The sequence below is a fragment of the Oncorhynchus clarkii genome, chromosome 2 (genome assembly GCF_045791955.1).
Source record: "Oncorhynchus clarkii lewisi isolate Uvic-CL-2024 chromosome 2, UVic_Ocla_1.0, whole genome shotgun sequence".
NCBI lineage: Eukaryota > Metazoa > Chordata > Actinopteri > Salmoniformes > Salmonidae > Oncorhynchus > Oncorhynchus clarkii.
Genome location: NC_092148.1, coordinates 76614922 through 76641428, shown reverse-complemented (window position 1 = coordinate 76641428; position 26507 = coordinate 76614922).

The following is a 26507-nucleotide window of genomic DNA, read 5'->3' as shown; positions in this document are numbered from 1 at the left end:
TAAATGTCGTTCCACTTCATGATTGTGTCCCACTTGTTGTTGATTCTTCACAAAAAAATACAGTTTTATATCTTTATGTTTGAAGCCTGAAATGTGGCAAAAGGTCGCAAAGTTCAAGGGGGCCGAATACTTTCGCAAGGCACTGTATGGTGTTCTTTGGATGCAACTCAGCATTCTTTGTCCTCCAAACATGACGAGTTGAGTTTTTACCAAAAAGTTATATTTTGGTTTCATCTGACCATATGACATTCTCCCAATCTTCTTCTGGATCATCCAAATGCTCTCTAACAAACTTCAGACGGGTCTGGACATGTACTGGCTTAAGCAGGGGGACACGTCTGGCACTGCAGGATTTGAGTCCCTGGCAGCGTAGTGTGTTACTGATGGTAGGCTTTGTTACTTTGGTCCCAGCTCTCTGCAGGTCATTCACTAGGTCCCCCCGTGTGGTTCTGGGATTTTTGCTCACCGTTCTTGTGATCATTTTGACCCCACTTTGGACACACCTACTCATTCAAGGGTTTTTACATTGTAGAATAATAGTGAAGACATCAAAACTATGAAATAACACATATGGAATCATGTAGTAACCAAAAAAGTGTTCAACAAATCTAAATATATTTTATTTTTGGGATTCTTCAATGTAGCCACCCTTTGCCATGATGACAGCTTTGCATATATTTGGTATTCTCTCAACCAGCTTCATGAGGTAGTCACCTGGAATGCATTTCAATTAACAGGTGTGCCTTGTTAAAAGTTCATTTGTGAAATTTATTTCCTTATTAATGCGTTTGAGCCAGTCAGTTGTGTGACAAGGAAGGGGTGGTATACAGAAGATAGCCCTATTTGGTAAAAGACCCAAGTCCATATTATGGCAAGAACAGCTCAAATAAGCAAGAGAAACGACAGTCCATCATTACTTTAGGACATGAAGGTCAGTCAATGCGGCTAAACATTTCAAGAACTTTTAAAAAGTGCAGTCGTAAAAATCATCAAGCACTATGATGAAACTGGCTCTCATGAGGACCGCCACAGGAAAGGAAGACGCAGAGTTACCTCTGCTGCAGAGGATATGTGCATTAGAGTTAGCAGTCTCAGAAATTACAGCCCAAATAAATGCTTCACCGAGGTCAAGTAACAGACACATTTCAACATCAACTTTTAAGAGGAGACTGCGTGAATCAGGCCTTTATGGTTGAATTGCTACAAACAAACCACTGCTAAAGGAAACCAATAAGAAGAAGAAACTTTCTTGGGCCAAGAAACATGAGCAATGGACATTAGAGCAGTGGACACTAAATTTTTGATTTTTGGTTCCAACTTGCGTATCTTTGTGAGACGAAGAGTAGGTGGTTCCCACCGTGAAGCACGGAGAAGGAGGTGTGATGGTGCTTTGCTGGTGACACTGCTGGTGATTTATTTAGAAATCAAGGCACACATAACCAGCATGGCTACTACAGCATTCTGCAATAATACACCATCCCATCTGGTTTGCGCTTAGTGGGATTATCATTTATTTTTCAACAGGACAATGACCCAACACACCTGCTTTTCCTTCACTCTGCGGTCCAACTCATCCGAAACCATCTCAATTGGGTTGAGGTCAGGTGATTGTGGAGGCCAGGTCATCTGATGCAGCACTCCATCACTCTCCTTCTTGGTCAAATAGCCCTTAAACAGCCTGGTGGTGTGTTGGGTCATTGTCCTGTTGAAAAAGAAATGATAGTCCCACTAACACAAACCAGATGATAAGGTACTGATCTCCCCCACATCACCCTCCAAAAAAAGAAAAAAAAAGAAAGTATTTTTGTTTGGTTACCAAGGCAACAACTGTAGCTAATTAACTTGCTAACTACTTCAGTGGATGTTTAACACATTTCTACTGTCAAATGAACACATTTCAAGTGGAAAATGTGTTAAATTATAGCCAAAAGGGATAATCAACTCGGGGCTCTATGCATTCTCTGAAAAATAATGCAACTCTTTGGAAGGTCAGTCCCACTCCGCTAGCGCTTCGTCGATGAACACACCTTCCACGTCGTTCATTACTTTCCATAGAATGCATAGCCGCTCTTTGATTATCTCTTGCATACTGTAGCCCAAATCAAGTGTATGTCTATTATTTTGCTCAATCCAAAATAGGCAACAGATATCAACAAGAGACAATACATTAATTGCACTATAATGGTGACAAACGGTGCCCACAAACTGTTAAGGCCTACATAAAGCTCTCCCGACAGCAGTCGCAACACCTTACCACTGTTACACCTGGCTATCAGTGGAGCTTTGTCTGGCAGCAAAATAATTCATTCAGCCTCATTTACTGCCTTTAAAAAATCTTAAACTTAGCTGATATGGCTGACTTGCTTAAACAGATGTGGTTTCTACTGACAATTGAGATGTACAAACTACGGCAGGACGGACAAAGTCAATATAATTATTTGTTCAGCACTTTTGAAATGTACAGCAACAGAATTCAGAACATGGGCCATTCTTACAGTATTCTCCCTGTACACCAAGTCAGAACCATAGGATAAATAAAGGGGGCAAATAAGCAGACAATGAAAGCTCTTACAATATTCGATGATTGCATTTCTCTAAAACAGGTTATAGGCTGCATGTGCACCATCAAATCACAACAGCAGGTGAAATTAAGAGAGGAAAGGGACCAAATGATTAGGGTGAGGAGCATGGACAACTAACAGATACAACATACGCTTAGTATTCCTTTCTTAGCAACAGTATATATACAGTGCCTTCGGAAAGTATTCATACCCCTTGACTTTTTACACATTTTGTTACGTTACAGCCTTATTCTATAATGGATTTTTAAAAATCCTCAGCAATCTACACACAATACCCCATAATGACAAAGAGAAAACAGGTTAAAAAACGTATTTACATGCGTATTAAGTCCCTTTGCTATGAGACTCGAAATCGAGCTCAGGTGCATCCTGTTTCCATTGATCATCCTTGAGATGTTTCTACATCTTGATTCGAGTCCACTTGTGGTAAATTCAATTGATTGGACATGATTTGGAAAGACAAACACCTGTTAATATAAGGTCCCACAGTTGACAGTGCATGTCAGAGCAAAAACCAATGCTTGAGGTCGAAGGAATTGTCAGTAGCACTCCGAGACAGGATTGTGTCGAGGCACAGATCTGGGGATGGGTACCAAAACATTTCTGTAGCATTGAAGGTCCCCAAGAACACAGTGCCTCCATCATTTTTAAATGGAAGAAGTTTGGAACCACCAAGACTCTTCCTAGAGCAATCGGGGGAGAAGGGCCTTGGTCAGGGAGGTGACCAAGAACCAGATGGTCACTCTGACAGAGCTCCAGAGTTCCTCTGTGGAGATGGGAGAACCTTCCAGAAGGACAACCATCTCTGCAACCCTCCACCAATCAGGCCTTTATGGTATAGTGGCCAGACGGAAGCCACTCCTCAGTAAAAGGCACATGACAGCCCGCTTGGAGTTTTCCAAAAGGCATCTAAAGATCCTCAGACAATGAGAAACAACATTCTCTGGTCTGATGAAGCCAAGATTGAACTCTTTGGCCTGAATGCCAAGTGTCACATCTGGAGGAAACCTGGCACCATCTCTACGGTGAAGCTTGGTGGTGGCAGAATCATTCTGTGGGGATATTTTGTGCTACATTCATCGAGGCAAAGATGAACGGAGCAAAGTACAGAGAGATCCTTGATGAAAACCTGCTCCAGAGTTCTCAGGACCTCAGACTGTGGCGAAGGTTCACCTTTCAACAGGACAACGACCCTAAGCACATAGCCAAGACAACGCAGGAGTGGCTTCGGGACAAGTCTTTTAATGTACTTGAGTGACCCAGCCAGAGCCCGGACTTAAACCTGATCAAACAGGAGAGACCTGAAAATAGCTGTGCAGCAACGCTCCCCATTCAACCTGACAAAGCTTGAGATGATATGCAGAGAAGAATTGAAGAAACTCCCCAAATACAGGTGTGCCAATCTTGTAGCGTCATACCCATGAATACTCGAGGTTGTAATTGCTGCCAAAGGTGCTTCAACAAAGTACTGAGTAAAGGGTCTGAATACTTATGTGAATGTAATAATTAAGTTTTTTATTTTTAGTAAATTAGTAAAAATGTCTAAAAACCTGTTTTGGCTTTGTCATTATGGGTTATTGTGTGTAGATTGATTAGGGATTTAAAAAAAAACAATTTTAGAAAAGGCTGTAACCTAACAAAAGGTGAAAAATGTCAAGGGTTCTGAATACTTTCCGAAGGCACTGTATCTCTCTGGCATATTACATAATTTACGCAGCTGCATACAGTAGATTTTTGGACTCCTCATATTGTGCTGTGCGCACTTGAACAAGAAGGTGGCGCGGTTGTCCTTTGTGGGCAAAAACAAGGTTGAACTTTGATGATGTCAGTGATCTTCAGGTCACAGCTCTAGAAAGAGGCCCGAGTTCCCTAGAAAGAGGCTCGAGTTCCAGATGTACAATTCCGAGTTGGATGACCGTTCAAAACGTATTTTCCCAGTCGGAGCTCATGTTTTCCCCTAGTTCCCAGTTGTCTTGAACTCACTGAAGTCAGATTTCAAGTTCCGAGTTTTCTGTTGTTTTGACCGCGGCAGAAGTCATGCTGGATTGACAGCATAGCCAATGTTGAATGTTTATCATTTTAAACTTGGAAAATAGACCCTTAAACCCAGATTTGAGACCACACACCCACTCCACTGAATAGCAGGCTTGTGATTGCTTTTCAATGCTTGCATTTAGCCACTCATTCCTTCCAAACCACTCATAGTTGAATTTGCGATTTCCAACTTGTGTAATGTTAATGTCCAATGGCCGATGAGCATCGATACGTTTTATCTATCTATAATTTCTCTTCATTATTTCTCTTCTTATGACAAGGATTAAAAAGGATTTGCCAGTAGATTTTCGACTTGATTCATGATGATGACTGCCAACTAAGAGTTTGAAAGTATGATGTTGACATGATCAGTCCAATCAAAGTTACTGTAGATATAACGTGATTTGACGTTATTTTATCTGTGGCCAATGACATTGAGACTTCTTGGTATAATTTTTGTGCTCTACCCTTAGATTTGGCGATGACGTAGTGTCCCCATGATTGACAGAACATTGAGCCAATCATGATGCAACTAAAGAGCATTACCAACCTCTATGTTCCGTGTTTTCCGCGGTCTGCCCCACCACTACAGAAAGCACTGAGCTAGGTTGAAACACCTGCATTTTGGAGCTGCCTTACTCAAGAAAGAAAAAAATAGACGCCTACCCACATCTGCACACCACTACTAACACTCATCACCAGTGTGCCGGCATGCGGGAGATATAAAAGGCATATGCAGGCAAGAATCTGGTCAAAATGGGGATGTTTACAAGGGGGTCATATAAACATTGCACAATTTCTTTTACAGGCAAAATACCATAAATCCAATGTGAAAGCAGCATTACTGCAATATCTACATTCCAAACATCTCTTTACAAATTGTCCTCCACAGAACTAAGGTTAAAGTTGAAGTTTGCCAAGATTAAGTTGATGAAGGTCAGCACTCTCATAACTGTGTTTTCAAGTGTAATACACTCAACCTTTCATCCACATATCTTTCCAAATGGCTTCCACAGAAGTTCTAAGAGGCAGATCATGTTGAGCCAATCAGCCTGTCTGTAGGAAGTAAAGGAAACAGTGTGACAGGAGAGGTAATGAGAACTAATAGACACTAATCACAGGCTGCATCCCAAATGGCACCCAATGCCTAATTAGTTCACAGAGTCCTATGGGCCCTGGTCAAAAGTGTGCATTAAATAGGGAATAGGGTGCCATTTGGAATGTAGACACTGTTACTCACGCTGTACATGAAAAATGCATGCTTATTAGCTTGCACAGATGTGAAAACAATATTGAAAACTGTTGGCAATTGCGACATGGTGCCACAGTTTTAACATGTTTTTCTCCCCTGACAGTTTACAACCTTAGACATCTCTCTCGGATTGAATCCCAAAGAATTGTGGACTAAAAAACACCCTCCAGTGACATCTGATGAATACAGAAATAGTTGGCAGGTAAAGTAGATTGTGCGATCATGAAACCATGTAGAATATACTCACATTCTCCATGTCAGATCTTAAAGAGTAGGGAAATCTTGTAGAGGTACATCTATTAGAACAATTCAGGGATATATCGTTTGCCATGTGAACATGACTCTCCGTCTTCTACACGTTTGACTGACAGACATGCAGGCCAGGTGGGGCAGGGACTGAGTGAAGAATGCTTTTGACAGCACTCATGTTTGACAAGACCGTGTGAGACTCAAAGTACAGCATCCAGTCATGGCCTGTCAGTCAAAAATGAAACAGGCTCCCACAGAACTGAGACGTGCAAGTTCAGTCACTGTTACAAAGAAACTAATGCCCGTTAACTGCAACTAGGCACACATTTTGGCTCAACAGCCCCGCATGTCCCGAGGCAGGGATTGAATGCTTGCCAAAGAACATAAGCTCAAGATATAAAAATAATTACAAGGGGACAAATAAAACATGAGGATTATGTCAGTGTGAGAAATGGAGACTTGGTCATTCTCTGTGTGTACGTTCCTCTCCTGTTACAGTAGCTGCAGGGCTGCAGACTGGAGCTCCAAAGTCCTGCACCTGTGCTCCAAACATCCAGTGGGATTTAGAGACAGGCTGGAAAGAGGGATGATGCTTTGATGTGTGAGAGAAGAGAGGGGGAGGGGGGAGGGAGGAAAGACTGGGGGAGAGAGAGAGAGAGAGAGAGAGAGAGAGAGAGAGAGAGAATACGCCAGTATAGGGCACTGAGATGTAAACTTTGCTTGCTTGGATTCCAAAACCCATGAATGTATTTTAAGCATACATTTGGGGAGATTAACCTCATCTACATACATACAGATCTAGGATCTTAATTTGAGCCAGTTTGCTACAACAGGAATAATCCTGCAGCAACAGGAAATGTGAATTATTATGTGGATTATAATCAATGCACATTTTTGTAGGGGTTGATATATTTTTCATTATGTCAAATCGAGTCAGAAATTTCAAAGTGGAAATTACAGACTTTAGAACCCTTTTAAAAACTAAAATATACAAAATGTTTGCATTTCCTGCCATGCAGGAGAATTCTCATCAACAAAAGAGTGGTCAAATTAAGATCCTATATCTGTACATACATGCACAGAAATTGAATTGGTTAGGTTCAAACTCGTACTTGGAGTATCAGTGAAATGCTCAGCCAATCGTGTCTGATTACCTCTGAAGTTCATTTGGGTTTGAGGCCTCCTCTCTGCTATATGCAGATAAGACCTGTCTTGAGTTATAAATGTCGGCACCGCTGCAAACTCCATTATAAGCACTTCATTGGGATGTGATGTTGCTTTCAATTACCACTAATTTAAATCTATTTTACCAGATGATAGAGTGCAAACAGACAATACAGAAGTTAGGATATTTACTAGAAATGTGTTATGGCTTGACCCTCAAAACCTTTTATTGTATTTTATTGTATCTTTACCATTTCAGAACGGTCTGAGGACGTCCTAAGGACTCATTTTAGTTTTAGTTTGCAGGGCTTCTGTGTGTCAGGCAGGTAGAATAGGTGTGGACTGGTCAAACCCTGTCTAGGTTTGATGAATTGGTCTGTCTGCCCCCCCCCCCCCCCCCTATCTTCTCTCTCTCTATGTCTCCCTTTCCTCTCTCTCTACCTCTCTCTCACTCACCCTTTCTTTCTCTCTGCAGTGGCAGATTTGGGGGAGTGGCTGGTTATGGGGACTGAGGGAGGGGGTGGGTGATGAGCTGCTGCAATAATAAGCAGATTTGAATGATTTACTATAAATCAGCCACAGTGGCGTCTGCTGGAGCAGACTGAGGGGGATGACAGCTCCTGACTCACACACCTCGCAAATGCCTCACTGATGATGTGTATGTGCTTCAGATCATCAATCATTGGGCTTAGTGTGCAAGAGTGAATCAGCCACACACACACACACACACACACACACACACACACACACACACATACACGTACTTTATGCATGCAGGCATGCGCGCACACACACATAAACACATGTATGCACTCACCAACGCAATCATGAACACACACACACACCGTGCCACATCATGTTTCCTTTCCTGTAATGTCTCCTCTGTTGAGACAGGGGACAAATCAATCATGGGTACATACGTTCAAGGGGGTAAGAGATTGTCTGGTCGGTTTTTCCCTATTCTATTGATCCCATTTTACTGGCATCAACACCAAGCTGTCTATCAAACCCTGCGACAAGGATGGATTGAAAGTGGATGATTGAAAAAGGAGAGGAGGGTGACATTCACTGTAATCTCCCGTCTCACTTTGAATGACATCGAAAGTGCCAACAGTTTTTGGGATGTTCAAACGATAACACAACAGATTGAATCTAACCTGGCATGCAGATGTATTTCAGTATCTGGTACTAAAGAGCTACACATAGTCTTTTCTCCTGTCTCTCTGCATAGCTTCACTAGATGTCATGTATCTGACTGAAGGTGTTGGTGCCATCTCTTGTGCCATGAGTTGATGGGAAAAACGTTGAAGTGAACCCTTCTCGACAGCCCACCTATAAGTATTGATGGAGATGTAGAGAGCGGTGACACAATATGTTACTTGTTGCAGTGGAGACAAGGATATGGATGTATGCTCTATTTCCCCCATCCAGGTACTTATTGCCATCTTTCTTCTCTTTTTCGAACAAGTGAACGTGATGGTACACTCCTACAAAAAAAGGTGTGACAGTGCCTTCAGAAAGTATTCACACCCTTGACATTTCTCTAATTTTGTTGTATTACAAACTGGGATTAAAATTGATTTAGTTATATATTTTTTACCCAACAATCTACACAAAATACTCTAATGTCAAAGTGACAGAAACAATTCTAGCATACTGCATGTAAAAAAAGAAAGAAAATAATAATTTTAAAAAATCATTTTAAATTCAGGCTGTAACACAACAAAATGTGGAAAAGTCAAGGGGTGTGAATACTTTCTGAAGGCACTGTATCTAGAACCAAATGGTTATTCGGCTGTCCCCCTTTGTAGAACCCTTGTTGGTACTGAATAGAACCCTTTTGGAACCCTTTTTTCTAAGAGCGTATATTCCCTTATATAATAGATACTCTTTAAAGCTGGAATCCTTAATGGTGAAACAGCCACGTCCATTTGCAATATAACAACAATAAGTAAGTAACTGCAAACAACAAACTCTGTTTTTCCCCTCTGACGTCATTGCACGCAGGATAGAAGAGCACAATCCATTCCATTATACACAGACCCGTTAGTACTTCCTGTAATAAGTATTATTACTGCCTGTTTTGGATTATTACTGTTGTACTTCTTCTTAGAGGTCAGGCTCGTCATTAGTTCAACTGAAATGAAAATAATGTATTTCTTTATCAGGTCATGAATGACATTAAATCTTAGATAAACAACTTTAATTACATATTGATTGATATGCTATTAATCTTGAGTGCATTTGATGTAACTAAAATGATAAAATGTCATATTTAATATAGGTGGGAGCTCATTTTTGTATTTTTCAATGTTCTCCTCTATTATAAACTGTGTGGTTTGAGCCCTAAATGATCATTGGCTGAAATCCGTGGTATATCAGACCTTATACCACGGGTATGACAAAACATCTATTTTTACTGTTCTAATTACGTTGGTAACCAGGATATAATAGCAATAAGGCGCCTCCGGGGTTTGTGGTATATGGCCAATATACTACAGCTAAGGGCTACGTTGTGCTAAAGAGCAGTCATTAGGCGTGGTATATTGGCCAGAAATACACCTCCTCGGGCCTTATTGCTTAAGTCTATATACAGTATATAAGTACATTTTGTCTGCATGATGAGTTGGTTCTCTGACTTTGCACCAACTCTAAATAATCTGTGCTTTGCTCTCTCCATAGAGGTCAGGGAGTTTGCACATCTCAAATGGGACAAATGTTAACATAAAATAAACCACAAATCATAAAATAAATCTTCTGCAAATAAATTCACTATTTGAAACCAGGGGATAAAAATCTATCTGAAGATAGATTTCAAAACATGCCCTGTGTATTGGACTGATTTTATCATCATCATGAACCTCATCATAATGTCTCCCTCATCTCTGTGTGGTATCATGGGATCCCTTGTAAGTCTTCTCCATTGTGAAATATCTGCTTAATCACTGGCCAAGCATCACATAAAGCCTCGGCTCACACATCATGCATTGTTTATTGTGTTTTCATTGTTCCCTTGCAGTCCCCCAGTCCCAGCGTCACTCCTATAGGCTGGGTCAGTCTCAGGTTAGTCCCAGCATCACTCCTATGGGCTGGGTCCTTCTCAGGTCAGTCCCAGCGTCACTCCTATAGGCTGAGTCAGTCTCAGGTCAGTCCCAGCGTCACTCCTATAGGCTGGGTCAGTCTCAGGTCAGTCCCAGCATCACTCCTATAGGCTGGGTCAGTCTCAGGTCAGTCCCAGCATCACTCCTATAGGCTGGGTCCTTCTCAGGTCAGTCCCGGCGTCACTCCTATAAGCTGAGTCAGTCTCAGGTCAGTCCCAGCGTCACTCCTATAGGCTGGGTCAGTCTCAGGTCATTCCCAGCGTCACTCCTATAGGCTGAGTCAGTCTCAGGTCAGTCCCAGCGTCACTCCTATAGGCTGGGTCAGTCCCAGCGTCACTCCTATAGGCTGAGTCAGTCTCAGGTCAGTCCCAGCGTCACTCCTATAGGCTTGGTCAGTCTCAGGTCAGTCCCAGCATCACTCCTATAGGCTTGGTCAGTCTCAGGTCAGTCCCAGCATCACTCCTATAAGCTGGGTCCTTCTCAGGTCAGTCCCAACATCACTCCTATAGGCTGGGTCAGTCTCAGGTCAGTCCCAGCGTCACTCCTATAGGCTGGGTCAGTCTCAGGTCAGTCCCAGCGTCACTCCTATAGGCTGAGTCAGTCTCAGGGGTGTCCCAGTGTCACTCCTATAGGCTGGGTCAGTCTTAGGTCAGTCCCAACATCACTCCTATAGGCTGGGTCAGTCTCAGGTCAGTCCCAGGTCACTCCTATAGGCTGAGTCAGTCTCAGGTCAGTCCCAGCATCACTCCTATAGGCTGGGTCAGTCTCAGGTCAGTCCCAGCATCACTCCTATAGGCTGGGTCCTTCTCAGGTCAGTCCCAGCGTCACTCCTATAGGCTGAGTCAGTCTCAGGTCAGTCCCAGCGTCACTCCTATAGGCTGGGTCAGTCTCAGGTCATTCCCAGCGTCACTCCTATAGGCTGAGTCAGTCTCAGGTCAGTCCCAGCGTCACTCCTATAGGCTGGGTCAGTGCCAGCGCCACTCCTATAGGCTGAGTCAGTCTCAGGTCAGTCCCAGCGTCACTCCTATAGGCTTGGTCAGTCTCAGGTCAGTCCCAGCATCACTCCTATAGGCTTGGTCAGTCTCAGGTCAGTCCCAGGTCAGTCCCAGTGTCACTCCTATAGGCTGGGTCAGTCTCAGGTCAGTCCCAGCGTCACTCCTATAGGCTGGGTCAGTCTCAGGTCAGTCCCAGCATCACTCCTATAGGCTGGGTCCTTCTCAGGTCAGTCCCAGCGTCACTCCTATAGGCTGAGTCAGTCTCAGGTCAGTCCCAGCGTCACTCCTATAGGCTGGGTCAGTCTCAGTTGTGTGTGTGTGTGTGTGTGTGTGTGTGTGTGTGTGTGTGTGTGTGTGTGTGTGTGTGTGTGTGTGTGTGTGTGTGTGTGTGTGTGTGTTTCTGTCTCTCTGTGTCTCTGTCTGTATCTACACATACAGTACAGTTTGTTCATTATGTCACTGAGGGGTCGATCAGTTTCACGTCCCAACCCCGGAGACTGGAAGACATTCCTAGTGAGAACAAACCTTTAATTGTTTGCCCTGTCTCCATGTAAGGGAAATGATGCGTTCTATTGCATCATCACTCTCCCACCAGTCCCCCAGATGACCCCTGAATCAATGTTCCAGCTTAATGGGGCTATTGTTGTATCAAGTTTTAATCTCAAACCTTCAGACAGTTAGCCTGAGTCCCAGATATGTTTGTGCTGTCTAGCCAATCCCATGACAGCAATGAAGTTGTCAAAACAGCACAAACAGATATGGGACTCAGGCAATCAGACAATCATTGTCAAACAGACGCTACTTTGTCTTGTGTCTAAAACACCCTGTCCTCCAATAAGATCTTCAGTTTGACAATCCATGAGGAAGTGTATCTGCTTTTGGGAATTTAGGGTGGTCAATCAGAAAAACTTAAAATATCAGAGCTGTAGTACATCATGTTACACATGGTATAGCATCTATGAAGTACTGCATACACTCCACTGGGACACCCCTGAGACTGACTCTCACCTTCAACTCTAACTCAATTACTATTCAACCACCCAAGAGAGTGCAAGTTTGGATCAGTTACTAGTGACATGCACATCCGGGGAGCTGTGGAATGAGGGTCGGAAAGAGGGTGTAGTGGTGGCATGTTTTTTTATTATTTTACCTTTTTTTTTTACCTTTATTTAACTAGGCAAGTCAGTTAAGAACAAATTCTTATTTTCAATGACGGCCTGGGAACAGTGGGTTGCCTGTTCAGACAGTGACTGCCTGTTCAGGGGCAGAACGACAGATTTGTACCTTGTCAGCTCAGGGGTTTGAACTCGCAACCTTCCGGTTACTAGTCCAACACTCTAACCACTAGGCTACCCTGCCGCCCCGTGTTAGTGGTGCTGCTGTTTTGGTAGGTGCTATGGCATAGGGATAGATATACAGTACCAGTCAAAAGTTTGGACATACCTACTCATTCAAGGGTTTTTCTTTATTTGTACAATTTTATACATTATAGAATAATAATGATGAAGACATCAAAACAATGAAATAACACATATGGAATCATGTAGTAACCAAAGAAGTGTTAAACAAATCAAAATATTTTATATTTCCTTCTACGTAGCCACCCTTTGACTTGATGACAGCTTTACATTCAACCAGCTTCAGGAGGTAGTCACCTGGAATGCCTTTCCAACAGTCTTGAAGGAGTTCCCACATATGTGACCCGTTTCAGGAAATTAGGCGTATATTGCGGCTCACTACTTGACAGGAGAGGCGTTTGAACATAAAACATTTTTTGGCAGAAATGCCTTCTCAAACATGTGAACTTTCATGTGCCTTAATAACAAACTTGTATGCCATCTGTAAATACGAATATTGAAAATTGTCAAATTACGAGCCTAGTTGGTTTAGACAAAGAAAAAGTGGCAACATTCCCGTTAGCCATGATTGGCTGAGATAATGAGTGGGCTGTACATAAGATTGGATTGGTCTGCCATATAGCAGGCTTCTGTCTATTTGAGATGGTCAGTATGTCTAGGTAATCCTGTCTAATGCAGCTTTTTAAAAAAAATGTACCGTGTATTAAAACTGCATAAGTGTTACTCTCCACTTTCTGGAGGACTGAGTTTTAAAATCAGTGGAATTCGAGTATGGTAGCTTCGGGATTACATCTTCAAACTAAGTGCAACCATGGCATCCGACAGGAGACGGGTCCAACCTGAATGATGTATACAGGTACGATAGTCTGGCTAAATACATTATCAGATATGACATGTTTCTAATTTTGACAGGAAGAGCCATTTACTTGGCTAGCTATAGCCTAATGTTAGCTAGCTAACATTGAATCTGGTTGGTTAGTTACCTGCAGATTCATGTAGGGCAGTAACATCATGAGTTGTGATTATGATTCATTGTTTACCTAGCTAGCTAGCGAGCTAGCTAATGTTATGTGTATGACCTTATTATTCATATCTCAGAGCTATTTGCTTAGCTAGCTATAGCCTTATGTTAGCTAGCTAACATTGCATCCAGTTTGTTAGCTACCTGCAGATTCCTGCAGGGTAGTAAAGTCAAGAGTTGTGATTTTGGTTCACTGTTGATCTAGCTAGCTAGCTAACGTTAGCTAACTCGCTAGCTAACATTACGTGTATGACCTTATTATTCATATCTCAGAGCTATTTGCTTAGCTAGCTATAGCCTAATGTTGGCAAGCTAACATTGCACCTGGTTGGTTAGTTACCTGCAGATTCATGCAGGGTAGTAACGTCATGAGTTGTGATTATGATTCATTGTTTACCTAGCTAGCTAGAGTTCGTAAATTCAGTCTGGCCATCTACTCTGATTTCAGAGCACTCTCGTCTGAGTGTGCCAGAGAGCGCAGAATAACTGATTAATTAACGAAACTCTCTAGTGTCAGTAAACGTCAGTAAACTATTGGAGAGCCCTTCTTTGTCTACACCCATTCAGCACCGTGCACACCCTCTTTAAGCTCATTTGTTCTCTCTCACTTAGACGTCTGGAAGTAGCTAGAAAGTTAGCTTGACTGCTGTTGTTAGCACATTCAGATCAACCCCTGAAGAGATGGGTGGGGCTAAGGCTTAAGAGGGTGTGAACGATGCTGAATGGGTGTAGACAAAGAAGGGCTCTCCAATAGTAGTACCAAATCATTCAAAGGCCATTTTCTCAAAAGTGAGTTTACAAGTTCATCAACTTTCAAAGCAAATTACTTTCTGGTTACTATATGATTCCATATGTGTTATTTCATAGTTTTGATGTCTTGCCTATTATTCTACAATGTAGAAAATAGTAAAAATATAGAAAAACCATTGAATGAGTAGGTGTGTCCAAACTTTTGACTGGTACTGCACACATAATGTTACATATAGTACAGAACAGTAGACATCTAGCACACCATAGGCTATAGGGACAATATTAATTGAATCAAATCTAATATAATGTGTCAGCCAATGACATACTGCCGTAGAGACTGACTATTTCCTTTCTCTTAACATGCTATACATTAGGACAGATATTGGAAGACTAATTAGGCATACAGAAAGACTACCCATTCTTTTCAGAATTCTGAGACATTGTTGAAAGGCAACAACGCGCCAGTGAGTGAAGACATTGTAACATTGCATTCTTCGAAAAGAAAATACATTGTTTGGCCGACCTTATTGATTTCACGACCAAAGGCGGAGATCAATGAAAAGAAACAGGCTGAGACAAAGAATGGCATTTAAGGAGGGGGAGAAATAGCTGACATTTTCCCCATCACTGTCATAACCCTCCCCCATAAAGCAGCCGCAAATATTAAAACATTTCTCATCTGCGCGGGAGTATTGGCAGCAGAAATAGTTTTCTTCTCGGTGTGATACTGTGCCTGAACTCCCGGAGCGCTCCCTAGAGACGGCAGATTGGTGCCTGTGACATATCAGCGGTAGCATTTACACACACCTGCCACTCATCCTACTCATCCCTAACAGCTTTGGTTAGAGTCTGGAGAGTCTGTAGAGGGCAGATAGGAGGAGCACAGGATGTGTGTCTGTTGGATGTTGGACTGACTTCAAGATGGTTGGGTGTGGCTGTATTGTACTTGAGCCTAGGTACTCTCTGAGGCCGACGTGAGTAAGTATTTTAAATGGGTCAACACTCGTAAGGCCGCAGGGCCAGACGGTATTCCAGGGCGTGTCCTCAGAGCATGCGCAGAACAACTGGCTGGCATCCTCATGAAAATGTTCAACCTCTCCCTGTCTCAGTCTGTAATTCCCATGTTTCAAGCTGACTAACCATCATTCCTGTTCCCAAGAACTCTAAGTCAATGTGCCACATTGACTACCGCCCTGTAGCATTCACATCAGTGATCATGAAGTGCTTTGAAAGGCTGATCATGGCACACATCCACCCTGGACCCAATTCAATTTGCATACTGCTCCAACAGATCCACAAAAGACACAATCTCAATTGCACTCCACTGCCCTCTCCCACCTAGACAAGAGGGATACCTATTTGAGAATGCTGTTCATCGACTACAGCACAGCGTTCAACTGCCAGGTCGCAGTTGTTAATGATAACTTGTTCTCAACTAGCTTACCTGGTTAAATAAAGGTTAAATAATAAATAAATAAAAACTATTGTGCTCTCCAAGCTTGTCACCAAGCTCGGGACCCTGGGACTGAACACATCCCTCTACAACCAGATCCTGGACTTTCTAACGGCTGACCCCAGGTGGTGAGGGTAGGCAACATCACCTCCGTCAAACTGACCCTCAACACGGGAGCCCCACAGGGGTGTGTGATTAGTCCCCCGATGAGACAGCCTACAGGGAGGAAGTCAGAGACCTGGCAGTGTGGTGCCAAGACAACAATCACTCCCTCAATGTCAACAAGACGAAAGAGGTGATCGTGGACTACAGGAGGCTGAAGAGATTTGGCATGGCCCCTCAAATCCTCAGAAACTTTTACAGGTGCAACATCGAAGCATCCTGAATGGTTGTATCACCGCCTGGTATGGCACTGCTCCATGCTCGACTGCAAGGCCCTACATAGGATGGTGCTGGCGGCCCAGCGCATCACTGGGGGCAAGCTCCCAGACATCCAAGACAATCATGCCAGGCGGTGCCTGAGAAAGCCCCGAAAAATTGCCACCCAAGCCATGGAGTGTTCACTCTGCTCCCGTCCGGTAGGCAGTACCGGAGCATTGGGTCTCAGACCAACAGGCTCTGTGACAGCTTTTTTCTCCAGGCCATAAGACTGTTGAATAGCTAACTACCCCTGCACTCCTGCTCTCCCACAGACTATCTGCACTGACTACCTCCACGGACTGTATGCCCATCCTCGGGTCTCTACCACTCAGACACACACACCTACACTGACACACTTCACACTCACGCATACCCACATACACATACACTCATGCACCCACACTCACTATTGACACCTCACACATAGACTCACATTCACTCATTACCATGCACACGCAACATATGCTGCTGCTGTAATTGGTTGATTGGAGTGATTAATGGGTTGTTCCACAAATTTGTGTAACTTGATCCAAAACCAACTCTGATTTTACCCATATTCACCATTCTGCCACTTCCTCCCTCCTCATGACTTCCTCCCTCCAGGCTGTCTCATTGGGGGACTAAGCACACACCCCTGTGGGGCCCCAATGTTGAGGGTCAGTGTGGCGTAGGTGATGTTGCAACAGGGTTGACGTGTTACACTGTATATACAGAAGTATGTGGACACCCCTTCAAATCAGTGGATTCTGCAATTTTAGCCACACCCGTGACAGATGTGTAAAATCGAGCACACAGCCATGCAATCTCCATAGAGAAACATTGCCCGTAGAATGGCTTTATTGTAGAGCTCAGTGACTTTCAACGTGGTACTTTCATAGAATGCCACCTTTATAGCAAGTCAGTTTATCAAATTTCTGCCCTGCTTGAGCTAACCCAGTCAACTGTAAGTGCTGTTATTGTGAAATGGAAACGTCTAGGAGCAACAACAGCTCAGCCCCGAAGTGGTAGGCCACACAATCTCACTGAATGGGACCACACAAGCTCACAGAATCGCCTGTCCTTGGTTGTAACCCTCACTACCGAGTTCTGCTTCTGGAAGCAACATCAGCACAAGAACTGTTCGTCGGGAGCTTCTTGAAATGGGTTTCCATGGCTGAGCAGCCACACACATGCCTAAGATCACAATGCGCATTGCCAGGCGTCGGCTGGAGTGGTGTAAAGCTCGCCGCCATTGGCCTTTGGAGCAGTGGAAACACAATCTCTGGAATGACGTATCATGCTTCACCATCTGCCAGTTCGACGGACGTATCTGGGTTTGGCGGATGCCACGAGAACACTACCTGCCCCAATGTATAGTGCCAACTGTAAAGTTGGTGAAGGAGGAATAATGGTCTTGGGCTGTTTTTCATGGTGCAGTCTAGGCCCCTTAGTTCCAGTGAAGGGAAATCTTAACGCTACAGCATATTATGACATTCTAGATGATTCTGTGCTTCCAACTTTGTGGCAACAGTTTGGGAAAGGGCCTTTCCTGTTTCAGCATGACAACAGCCCCATGCACAAAGCGAGGTCCATACAGAAATGGTTTGTCGAGATCGGTGTGGAAGAACTTGACTGGCCTGCACAAAGCCCTGACCTCAACCCCACCTTTGGGATGAATTGGAACGCCAACTGCGAGCCAGGCCTAATCACCCAACATCCGTGGTGGACCTCACTAATGCTCTTGTGGCTGAATGGAAACAAGTCCTTGCAGCAATGTTCCAACATCTGGTGGAAAGCCTTCCCAGAAAAGTGGAGGTTGTTATAGCAGAAAAGGGGGGACCAACTCCATATTAAGGGAAAGGGAAAAGGGGATACCTAGTCAGTTGTACAACTGAATTGAAATGTTTCTTCCGCATTTAACCCCTCTGAATCAGCCCATGATTTTGGAATGAAATGTTGGACGAGTAGGTGTCCACATACTTTTGGTCATGTAGTGTATGCTCCACCACAAAATACCAGAAAATGGCCAAAAAGAGTAGGACCAGCTCACCTGATTTTACAAAAAAAAAATGAATATTAGATTATTTCGAAAATATGAATTTAATTCATGCAACAGGGCTGACCCAAAAATGACTGACAGACGTAAAGGAATCACTAATGACATAAAATAAATAAGAATCTCCAGAAATGACTTTGTCAAAGCAACAAAATAACTAGGGCTTTACAATGATGCTGACATTTTGAGAAATGTTGGGATTAACCTTTTACTGCAGTGGGCTAAATCGGGGTCACACAGAGTGATTCTTGGTAGTCTTAAACCAATCTTCTTTGAAACAACAGTATACACCTCACACAAGTGGTTATGGGCTTAAAAAAAAGACACTTGTACCATATCAAATATAGAGGTGAAATGTATTACATTTTGAGTTTTCATCCCAATACTAAACTTACAGAAGACTGAAATGGAAAGGACTATGTGGGTTAAAATCTTACTAGACATGACAAAATGCTTAATTTGGGCACTTTAACAAAAGTTTAAAAAATCAAATGTATTTAATGTTCCATGTAGTCTATATTAAAGGTCACTTAATTTTATATAACAGGCTTTTAAATGCAATATTGGTGCACAATTTCTACTTGAAATATCAAAGGGACACGAAAGGCACACATTTCATGGAAAGACCATTATCTAGAGTTTACAAAATGGTACAATAGAGATAAATAATTATACACAACAAAGAATGACATCTGCCCACATGATCAAATTGATGTTGGGGTACTGTGTAGAGACTGATCTGTCCTTCAGGGTTGGGCAGTGGCAACCCACTTACAATTATGGCAGTGAACAAAAATATCCATCGACCATTACCATTCGATGCTGCTATTTTGATTATTGCGATTATCATTATCATTAGTATTTATCCTGCTACCAGCTACTTTTACCCCTGTTTACGTGTACATTCCTTCCTCAATCACTCCAGTACCACTACACATTGTAATAACAGTACTAGCACTGCACTGACCTCTATATAACTGCATTCACACGTTTCTCTACTTTTCTTTTTTTCTCCTTATCTGAACAAACATAAACGCAACATGCCACAATTTCAAAGATTTTACTAAGTTACAGTTCATATAAGGAAATCAGTCCATTGAAATAAGTTCATTAGGCCCTAATCTATGGATTTCACGACTGGGAATACAGATATGCATTTGTTGGTTTAAAAAAAAAGGTAGTGGCGTGGATCAGAAAACCAGTCAGTATCTGGTGTGACCATAATTTGCCTCATGCAGCGTGACAACTCCTTCACATAGAGTTGATCAGGCTGCTGATTGTGGCTTGTGGAATGTTATCCCACTCCTCTTCAATGGCTGTGCAAACTTGCTGGATATTGGTGGGAACTGGAACGCTCTGTCGTACACGTCGATCCAGAGCTTCCCAAACATGCTCAATGGGTGACATGTCTGGCTTCTTGATATGCCACACCTGTCAGGTGGATGGATTATCTTTGCAAAGGAGAAATGCTCACTAACAGGAATGTAAGCAAATTTGTGCACAACAGTTTAGAGAAGTAAGTTTTTTGTGCCTATTGACATTTTCTGGGATCTTTAATTTCAGCTCATGAAACATGAGACCAACACTTTCCATGTTGCGTTTATATTGTTGTTCAGTGTATATTATTACCTTTATTGCATATTGTTGGGAAAGACCTTGCAAGCATTTCACTGTACTGTTTTACACCTGCTGTATCCTGTGCATGTAACAATAAATCTTTAAATGTGTGTGAACTCGTGCAAATGCCTACACGTGCACATATGTGTGTGCATGAACCGCTCTTCCTGCACTCTGTCTTGAACTCTGCGTGACACAGGGGTATTGCAGGGTCATTATGTCTATTTGTGAGGATAAATGACGCTGCTCTGCTCTAAGAGAATTACATAGAGGATGTTCTCTGGAGTAGTCCTCAGTGATCACTCATAGTTACTCTGTGTTCTTTACAGGCCCTCCATGGCCATCTATGGCCAACTTCTGGTCTATAAGGTGTGTTTAATGGGTCCTAGTCACCATCTCCATTATGGGCCTTTCTTAGATACTGAGAGAAAGGGGAGAGAGGGAATAGGAGTGATGATAAGAGGAGAAGAGAAAAGCGGAGAGGAGGTATATGACTGTTCATCTGGGTAGCAGTTTTTTCTCTCTGCATCTCTTTCCCTATGTGTAAATTATCAGCCCTCTCTTCCTCTCCCTCTTTCCCTCCCCCTCTCCCTTTCTATCTTGCCCCTCTCCTTCACTCCCTCCCTCTCCCTCCTTCCTTTCTACCCCTCCACCTCCCCCTATCTCTCAGTGATGTTTGTATAACTCAGGGTGGATGCAGGAGACCACACAGCAGGTGAACCCTGTCTAATACTCCACTGTACCATCTGCTGTTGGACCTCTCCGCCAACCCGCTCTGCCTTCCATGACGCCCCATCAAAGTCTGACACACCCATCAGTCAAAACCAGGAGAGAGCAGTCAAAAGAGAAAGAAGCATATTAAGGGAAAAATAAACAACTTTCCGCCACTCTAAGGTCTTGATAGGGAGCGAGGAACACGTTCAATTAGCACGCTGTTAACCACAGGAAATGATTTCTGTCAAAACTGTCCTTACTGCAATTAGGCTATGTTAATCATGTATTTCATTAAGCAAAGTGGATTAGGGGTTGTGTTGGTAAAATCATGCAGGGGCCTGCTGGAGGATCAGCTATAGAGGACAGAGAGGATGGCAGGCATGTAGGGTTGGACTGATGTCTCTGTCACTTGTCAGTCACACTGTTCTACACCCTGTCATGCGCTTACAAATACTGTGGTTTTACCCATCCAGGGGTCATTGCACTCATTCATATTTACAATTGTTTGTTGTTTGTCTACATTTTACTAGCTGATGCTACTGTACTGCAACTGTACTGTATGTACCTATATTGGACTAAATTTAATCGAGGTCAAATGAATTAAGGAGGACATACATCCAAGAGTGAGACGTTTCATGTACATGTCCTCTTATTTCAGAAACAGTCCAGTTCATTACCAGGTGAAAACAACAGCACAGGATGCAGAGCACATTTCCCATCTCTATCTCCCACACACTCTCTCTCCATCCCTTTCTCCCTCATCCCTCTCTCCCTCGAATTCTCTCCCCCTCTTTCTCTGATGTTTTATTTGATATCCCACAATAAAGCCTCCCTTTGAACTGCCATCAATTGTGTATGGATTTTCCCTCCAAGGAGGAGAAGCAGAGAGCTGTCTGAAAGGCCTCCAGTCCCCCAGGCTGCCTGCCCGGCTTCATATTGATGCAGAACACCACTGCCATCCTCATTGCTGGATCAATCAGTCACGTCACTGTTGTTTTATGGCAAGGGCCACTTCACAGAGGAGCAGTCTGAGAACATGACCACTTGGGTTGCTGAGGGTTGCTGAAAACGCTAGAGGAGGAAAAGGAGGGGGGATTCAGATTCCAAACTTGCCATACAATTGTTGTGTCTGTCTGTCTGTCTCTGTCTCTCTGTCTCTCTGTCTCTCTCTCTCTCTCTCTATATATATATATATATATGTATGTGTGTGTGTGTGTGTGTGTTGGTCGCCCAGGCCTGGTTTAGCCTAGACTACAGCTTGCAATGGTAAAGCACTAAGCGGTAACACATCAGACACCACAGGATGTCCTGACCTTACCTTGTGATACTGCCTACCTACATACATACATCTTTGGTCACATCGCCTGGGGGACTGCAGGCACAGCTGTGGGGGAGTATCTCACTCACTGTGTGTGTGTGTGTGTGTGTGTGTGTGTGTGTGTGTGTGTGTGTGTGTGTGTGTGTGTGTGTGTGTGTGTGTGTGTGTGCGTGCATGTGCATTCTCTGCCTGGGAGAGTTGCAGCAGAGTGAACATGGCAGAGGAGAGCAGACACCAGAGCCCCTCACTATAGCCATCACTCATCCTCTCTCACTGCTGAACTCTGTGTGACCTTCCCCTTCTCTCCCCTGGAAGGAACAGTTCACTATTTGGCACCTCAGTGTTTCACCTTAAAGTGACAGAAACCTATTTTCTCTACACTCCCTTTTTAATCAGCTTGAACCCTGTTTAAGGATTGGGATTGAAACAACTACCTGTAAAGATGAACGAACAGTAATTTGGTTCCTTTGTCTAGCTATGTGTTGTCCTCTTCCCCAATCCCTGTAATTTCTCTCCCTGACAGAAGGCAATAGTTGCCTGGAGGAGGGTCAGGACACCAGTTGGCATGAATAGACACATTTTTGTCCCAGCTCCAACTTTCTCTGCTCTGTATGCCTGCTTCCCTCCACTCACTGTAACATCTCACTTTTTCCCTCCCTGCTGCCCTCTAAGTCACAGCAGTCATTCTTTACATTTACTGGCAGCTCTCTTTGACTCAACAATGAATAGAAGACATTATGCCAAAGCACAAACATGTATAAAGCTGTTCTTTAGAGTGACATTTAGAACAACAGATAGGTCTATAGATCTATAATTGTATTGATTTGTAAACTCAGAATGACTGCATGCAATGACCTGAGAAAGTAGCTTGAAGCCGTTCTATCTTCATGTGGCTACTTCAGAATATATTACATTTCCATTGGGCTGAGTGAATAAAATTGGCTTATTCTGGTAATAGCTTGAGGCGATATATAAATAAAAGAGAGAGAGAAAGAAAGAGAGAAAGAGAGAGCGAGAAAGAGAGAGAGGGAGTGAGAGAGAGAGAAAGAGAGAGAAAGAGAGAGAGAGAAAGAGAGAGAGATAGCAAACTTGACCTGAGGGGACAGAGTTGAATGGAAACCAGAGTCTGGACACATATCACTTTGAATCTGATTTGTATTGGTGAAAGTGACTCATGGCCAGCTGAAGTGTTATTAGGGATACTCAGAAGGAGAAAACAAAGACATTAAAGCAGAGGAGGGGGAGTGACAAACTTGATCCCCTCTAAAGTTAAAAGCCTTGTCAACACAAACATTAAAATAAACAGTGCCTTCAGAAAGTATTCATACCCCTTGATTTATTCCACATTTTGTTGTGTTACAGCTTGAATTTGAAATTGATTCAATTTAGATTTTTTTTTTAGCACTGGCCTATACACAATACCCCTTTTTGTCAAAGTGGAATCATTTATTAAAGATTAAAAGCTGAAACGTATTGAGTCAATAAGTATTCAACCTCTTTGTTATGGCAAGCCTAAATAAGTTCAGGAGTAAAAATGTGCTTAACAAGTCACATAAGTTGCATGGACTCACTCTGTGTGCAATAATAGTGTTTAACATGATTTTTGATTGCCTTCTTTAAAAATTATACAATTATCTGTAAGGTCCCTCAGTCGAGCAGTGAATTTCAAACACAGATTCAACCACAAAGACCAATGCCTCGGAATGAAGGGCACCTATTGGTAGACGGGTAAAAGAAAAAGAAGCAGACATTGACTATCCCTTTGAGCATGGTAAAGTTATTAATGACACTTTGGATGGTGTATCAATACACAAAGATAGAGGCGTCTGTCCTAACTCAGTTGCCGGAGGCGAAGGAAACCATTCAGGGTTTCACCATGAGGCCAATGGTGATTTTAAAATAGTTACAGAGTTTAATGGCTGAGGATGGGTCAACAGTGTAGTTATTCCACAATACTAACCTAATTGACAGAGTGAAAAGGAAGTTTTTTCAGAATACAAATATTCCAAAACATGCATCCTGGTTGCAACAAGGCACTGAAGTAATACTGCAAAGAATTTGACAAAGCAATTCACTTTTTGTAATGATTACAAATCCAATACAACACATTACTGAGCACAACTCTCCATATATTAAAGCATAGTGATGGCTGCATCATGTTAATGGTATGCTTCTAATCCTTTAGGACTGGGAAGTTTTTCAGGGGGAAAAACAAACGATATGGAGCTAAGCAGAGGCAAAATCCTAGTGGAAAGCCTGGTTCTGTCTGCTTTTCACCAGACACTGGGAGATTAATTCACATTTCATCAGGACGGTAACATAAAACACAAGGCCAAATCTACACTGGAGTTGCTTACCAAGAAGACAGTGAATGTTCCTGAGTGGACAAGTTACAGACTGACTTAAATCTACTTAAGAATATACGGCAAGACCTGAAAATTGTTGTCTAGCAATGATAAACGACCAATTTGACAGAGCTTGAAGAATTTTTAATAGAATAATGGGCAAATGTGGCACAATCCAGGTGTGGAAGGCTCTTAGAGACTTACACAGAAAGACTCACAGCTGTATTCGCTGGCAAAGGTGCTTCTACAAAGTGTTGACTCAGGGGGTTGAATACTTATGTAAATTTGATATTTCGCTATTTAATTTTCAATAAATTTTCAAAAATGTCTAAAAACATGTTTTCACTTCATGGGGTTATTGTGTGTAGATGGGTAAGGTAAACTCTAGCTGTAACACAACAAAATGTGGAATAAGTCAAGAGGTATTATAAGGGTACAAGGCAAGGCCCAGATGCAGACACGGGAGGCAGATGGTTTGAATCTTCGATATTTATTATAATCCGAAAGGGTAGGCAAGAGAATGTTAGTGGACAGACAAATGGTCAAAACCAGTTCAGAGTCCAGGAGGTACAGTGTGGCAGGCAGGTTTGAGGTCAAAGCAGGCAGAATGGTCAGGCAGGCGGGTACAAAGTCCAGAAACAGGCCAGGGTCAAATCTGGGAGGACTAGCAAAAAGAGGATAGAAAAAGCAGGAGTACGGGGAAAAACACGCTGGTTGACTTGAACATACAAGACAAACGGGCAAAGAGAGACAGGAAACACAGAGATAAATACACCGGGGAAATTAAGTGACACCTGGAAGGGGTGGAGACAATCACAAGGACAGGTTGAACAGATCAGGGAGTGACAGGTATGAATACTTCTTAAGGCAGTCTATGTGTTCAATTTGCCTACTTAAAAGCTGCGACCTACTCAGTTGGGCCTCTTGTTTATCTAGGAGGGGATCTGGGTACAAATAAATAAAAAATACATTATTTGGTATGTAATTGAAAGGCAATGATGTGAGAGTCCTCCCTTTATTGACTCACTATCATCTCTCAAATAAAGAGATAAATTAGGCCAAGTAGATAACATATAACCATGCCCAGATAATACACAACGACTGTGGAGGCATTCAATGGAGTTAACATGACAAATAAAGAGATAAATTAGGCCAAGTAGATAACATATAACCATGTCCAGATAATCCACAATGACTGTGGAGGCATAACACGGAGTTAACATGACAAATCAACAAGTATACATACATCCAGTATTCCCTTCACACTGTGATGAGAAGTAGGCATTGGGTTCATGTGAATGGCTTTTTCTAGCCATCTCTCTCACCCAGACAGGCACTAGCCCTGGTACTGATCTTGACTGAATGGCTCTGCACTACAGTAATGACAGTCAGAAGGGATGGCTGGACGCGGAGACACATGTCTGTTCTGGGCTCTTCAAACGTCCACTCTAAACTCCCACTACGTGTGAATAAAGAGGACAGGAAGTGGCAGTTTGGCAGCTCCAACCAGGAGTGTCACTCTCAATTGCGTCCCCTGCCAACTCCAGACACGTCGCATGGCCGAGGAGGTCACGGCGCTGGCTCCGCTCTCTTGCTACTTCTTTCAGGCGCTCCGTCTCCTCGAGAGGTTGGCAACGCCACCTACACGACACCACGCATTCGGGATGAGACAGACTGACATACGGAAGACGCAGAGGGAGACCGACGGCCCATTTTTGAAAGCTCTGATAAAACATGAGGATGTCTTGTTGGATTAGCCTGACGCACTGTGTCAAAATGTCTGCCGTGTCTAACCACTGTGTCTGGATTGCAGAGGAGAGGAAAGGATGTCCTGAGCTGGCCTTCTTACCTTCTCTGTCCAGAAGCTGAATCCTCATCCTAAAGGACGTTTAAGATGTTTTCAGATGGAAAAAATACATTCTCAGTTTAGCTAAAAAAAAGCCTTTTTAGCTTTAAGGAGTGACTTGACTTATCCAAATATTGGTCTCTGTATGCTCTCTCTGTCTCTGGTATACATTAATGTCAAGATACTGTAAATGTTCATTTTACAGAATTTGTAAGGCCTCTTTTGTTTATACATGTCTATTTTTGACCCATAT